Consider the following 5,017-nt stretch of genomic DNA (forward strand, 5'->3'; position numbering starts at 1 on the left):
TGGGAGAGGCATCTAGTAAGTTCTCTTTATGTGTCAGGGTCTCTCTCTCTTTTTTTTTTTTTTTTTAGTCTGATACTTAACTGTGTTTTTATTTTAAAAAATTTAATGTTTGTTTGCTTATTTATTTATTTATTGGGGGGGAGAATGAGCGGGGGAGGGGGAGAGAGAGAGAGAGAGAGAGAAAATCCCAAGCAGGCACCCACCCTCAGCCTGGAGCTGGAGGCGACCCATCTCCCCAACCCTGGGATCGTGACCCGAGCTGAAATCAGCCTCATGCTTAAGCACCTGTGTCCACCCAGGTCCGCCCCCCACGCCCGGGGTTTAGTATTTTTTTTTTTAATTTTTTTTTCAACGTTTATTTATTTTTGGGACAGAGAGAGACAGAGCATGAACGGGGGAGGGGCAGAGAGAGAGGGAGACACAGAATCGGAAACAGGCTCCAGGCTCCGAGCCATCAGCCCAGAGCCTGACGCGGGGCTCGAACTCACGGACCGCGAGATCGTGACCTGGCTGAAGTCGGACGCTTAACCGACTGCGCCACCCAGGCGCCCCTCCTGTGATTTATTTTTTTATTTTTATTTTTTTTAATTTTTTTTTTCAACCTTTTTTATTTATTTTTGGGACTGAGAGAGACAGAGCATGAACGGGGGAGGGGCAGAGAGGAGGGAGACACAGAATCGGAAGCAGGCTCCAGGCTCTGAGCCATCAGCCCAGAGCCCGACGCGGGGCTCGAACTCACGGACCGCGAGATCGTGACCTGGCTGAAGTCGGACGCTTAACCGACTGCTCCACCCAGGCGCCCCCGGGGTTTAGTATTTTAACCTGAGATGTGTTTAAGCCTCCTCCCCAGGGCAGACCTTCTTCTAGCTTCTGAGGGAGTAGCTGATGCTTCAGGCAGAGAGCTGTGCTGCTGAAGGGCGAGCCTTCGGGTCCTCCCTGGAGGGGACACACCTGCTCAAGCGGAGGGTCTCAGGGGCTTCTAATAGTGGCAGCCTGTGGGACGTTTGACCAGTGGTGTCCTCTGGAGGGTCTTTCAATCCTGAGAGGAAAGGATTGAGTTTTGCATCTCTGGTTTAAAAACTCATTGATTCGGGGCATTTGGGTGGTTCCGTTGGTTAAGCGTTCGACTTCAGCTTGGGTCACGATCTCACGTTTGTGAGTTCAAGCCCCCAGCCGGGCTCTATCCTGACAGCTTGGAGCCTGGAGCCTGCTTCGGATTCTGTGTCTCCCTCTCTCTCTTCTCTCTCTCTCTCTCTCTCCCTCCCGCACTCGTGCTCTGTCTCTGTCTCTCTTTCAAAAATAAATAAACATTAAAAAATGTTTTTAAATTAAAAAAACCGATTCCCGACTCAGTCCAATCCGGGAAGGATTTGGGACCTGTGAAAGCCATTCTCTGGTCCCACCTCTCTCCCAACCACCTCTCCGCCCCCCAAAACAAAGCAGTGTAAGTGCACCAGCAGCCTGACCTCACTCTCTTCATGTGTCACTTCCTGTTTTCAAATTAATGAGCTCATTTGGTGGAAATTCACCAAGGGAAATAGTTTAATTTTGGAAAGTACCAAAAACTTATCTGTAGTCATTTGGCTTATTCTGGGGGGCTCTTGAAATTGAGGGGGACTCACCAGAGGACCTCTGAGTGCTCGGGGAATGGCGAGGCTGAAGAAATTGAAAGCCAAGCCCCATGAGGCTGTATCTGACTCAGAAAGGAAACGAAACCTTTTGGAGACCACTCATCTCTACCCGCTAGAGAAAAAAAAAATTTTTTTTTTCTAAAAATAAGTTTAAAAAGAAATGTAGTCCGTCTGGCTAAGCCCTAAGATCTGGTGGTTTGAGCGTGAGGCCGCGACTGAGGAACAAGAAAGAGAAGGGAAGTAGGGAGGGTTTGAGCCTCAGCGGTTCCTTTCACATCTGTATCTGCTGGGTTCGTTCTAAGAGGCACCAAAAGACTTCCATCCTCCGCTCTACCCCAAACCTTCAGCCACCAGGCTCTTGATATTGAAGTTGCCCTCCTGTGGCTTGTGGCTCCTGAAAGGAGCTATGTGCTGAACGATCAGAAGGACGCTGGGTAATTAAAATTTTGTGAGCCGTGCTGCACTGTTCGAGCACATGTGACAAGCCCCTTACGTGTCCGACCACCTCCTGGCCTGCCCTATTTCCTAGAGCAGAGATTTTTAATCCCTTCCAAGATGGAGAATAGAAAAACGGTAAAAGCTGACCACGCTCTGACAACTTGGTACTGGGAGGAAAGGGACTGTAATCTTCCCTCTCTCTGCCCCCACCCGAAATCTCTAAGCGATATGCTGGAGGATATATTTATATATTGGAATGAGCACTGGATTAGAAGTCAGACTTGCGTTCCATTTGGTTTTTCCTCGCCTCTAACCAGTTGTTTGGGATAAATAAATGAATGTTTAAGTCATAGTCCAAAAAAAAAAAATAGTTCATAGATTTTTTTTTTAATAGTGGAAAATAACCTTAAAGACCATAGAATGGGTTGGGTTTTTTCAAACTTCGTATTAGCTGTAGGACTGTGTCTTTGAATGCTTTCTCTCATGGAACCCAAATAGATAAAAATGCAAGGAGCAGAGACTGTGTCAAACAGAGCAGGTGGCCCGGAGCCTGTGCACTGGCCTTCTGTCCTCCCTAGCCTGACCTCTGGGCTCTGGGGATGTGCTTTAGAAAATCATGGACCTAATGAGATGTTCTCAGGTCCCACATGCGGAAACCGGGATTCTCTCCTGGTCTGACTTGCCTCAGCTGTCCCAGGCCGTTCACCCCGAACTCTGACAACCGTGACTTTACATGCGCTATGGAGTTCAGCTGCTGGTGACCCAGGGCATTAGAGGAAGGGAGACGTTCCCCTGGACGGGGTCATCAGCCTTCTGGGGGAAGGCAGGATCAGGTGTCAGCCTAAGCGTCTGGAGGATTGGGGTCTGTGGTTATGGTAAAAATGATAACAGTGACAAGAGGGGAACAGATACCCTCAGGGATCCTTTGCACACCATGACTTTTAGTTTACAGAATCCAGGTCTAGGGTACAGGTGTGTGAAGTGGGGCCACCCGACTCCTTGATCCAGACCAATATGGCAGCTCACCCTCCAGCCCCTTAATTCTGGACATTTCTTTAACAAGAGACACCTTAATGTCTTCTTCGGGGAGAGGAGAGGAGCTGAGTCATGGTGATCCATTTAAAGGTCAGGGGGAATCTTCCTGAGGGCGGGCTGGTAGAGGAGAAGGAACTCAGAGAGTCCGTTCTGGGGGAGGATAGAAGGTGCGTCACAGTTGCTGCAGACATTTTCAATGACCTCACCCCGCGTATATTTACTGAACATTTACATGGTGTTAGGCCATAAGCAAGGCCCCACTCTACCGCTGTGAATGACACAGACATGGCTCCTAGCCCATCATGGCTATCATCTGGATGTACATGAACCAACTGCGTGAATCCAGTCAGCTAATGACAGCCAACTGGGCATGCTGCTATTTGTCAACAACCCTTAAAATGTGGAGCCCGGGATGGGCTATCCTCCCTCTGCTTCGAAATACTGACGGCTCCCGATTTTTCCCTTATATTCCTTCTTTTCGTTGCCAGTAACCTGCCTTGTTCCTCATATTCACAGCCTGTGTTTAGTAAAAACAGTTAGTGAACAGCTTTCCCGTTAGCATTATCTTAATCCCCTCTGATAACTGCTGATTCCTGCGCCAGGAAATGTAATTAAACAGATGATTACAGGCTAGCGGTCACCTAGGAGAGGAGGAGACCAAATTATACTGGGTGCTTCCACCCAAATTCCGTACTTCTCCCGGGTAACTTCTGTACAAAGGACATCAGCGACAAAATAAAGAAATACACCAAATAATTCTGTGAAAACTATAGCCTCTCTGCTTTGGTGTGATGATGAAAAATGTCCCCCGAGTTTCCTTCCCTCAGCCTCCGTTAACACTCTGTAGGAAAATTATAATACACTATAATAATTATAATACATATAATTTTTATAATATAAAAATAATTATAACACATATAATTTTTAATAATTTTAATAATAATATAAAAATAATTATAATACATATAATTTTTATAATAATATAAAAATTATACATATAATTTTTATAATAATATAAAAATTATAATACACTATAATTCCTACTCCGTAGGAATAATATAAGAGGCAATTTACAACATGTGCCTATTTACAAGTTTTTTTTTTTCTTGTGGCCCCACTAGAGTATAGGAGTTATGGGAATATAGGAAATTAGATGCATGAAAGTAGGATTGTATTTGATTTCTTCATTATTGTTGTCGGCTTAGCACAGTGCCTGGCACATGGGAGGCGTTCGGTAAACATTTGTTCCATGGGGACTACCGTGTAACACATGATCTGTGCACATTTTCAGGGAAGGCGAGCATCGTTAATGATGCATCATCAGAACACATTTCAGTATCTTAGACTTGGCCGTTTTTAGGGTGTTGTGATGACAGAGGTAGCATAAATTTGATAAGAAATCTGGGGTTGTTTGTGGAAGGGAGTTTTTAAGTCTGGCGATTTTCACCATCTTAAAATGGTGAGTTTTCCACTCTCCACAGAGTTTCAGATTGTAAGGTCAGGAACAAAGTGCCTCTGAAGTTCCTTGAATTGCAGTCTTCACAGCTGTCCCTAGGGGGTTCCCAATTATTTGTGGGACTGGCCACTTTGAAACTGCAATGGGGAATTCAATTTATGACACAAATGCCAGTGATACTTGTGGGGATAGCGACGTGGTTTAGGCAAAGAGCTTGACCGATGGACCCTTTGATAAGGACAAGCTCCTAAGAGGCCAATAATGAGGACGGCAAACATCTTTGGATTAATACCAGTCACCTACTCCCTCTCTTCGCTGTCTCTGGTCACCTGTGTACCCCGCTCTAAAAGCTTGGTTTTACGTGTGTTAAATTCCTTCTTTCACGGGATCTGGCCATCAAGACTCTCCTAAAGGTGGACGCCCCGGGCCTCCAAGGCCTTTTCCTGGGCTACAGACA

Source organism: Lynx rufus, unplaced genomic scaffold (genome assembly GCF_022079265.1).
Source record: "Lynx rufus isolate CCGP_SWC_20201006 ecotype Redwood Valley unplaced genomic scaffold, mLynRuf1.p SCAF_10, whole genome shotgun sequence".
Classification (NCBI taxonomy): Eukaryota; Metazoa; Chordata; class Mammalia; order Carnivora; family Felidae; genus Lynx; species Lynx rufus.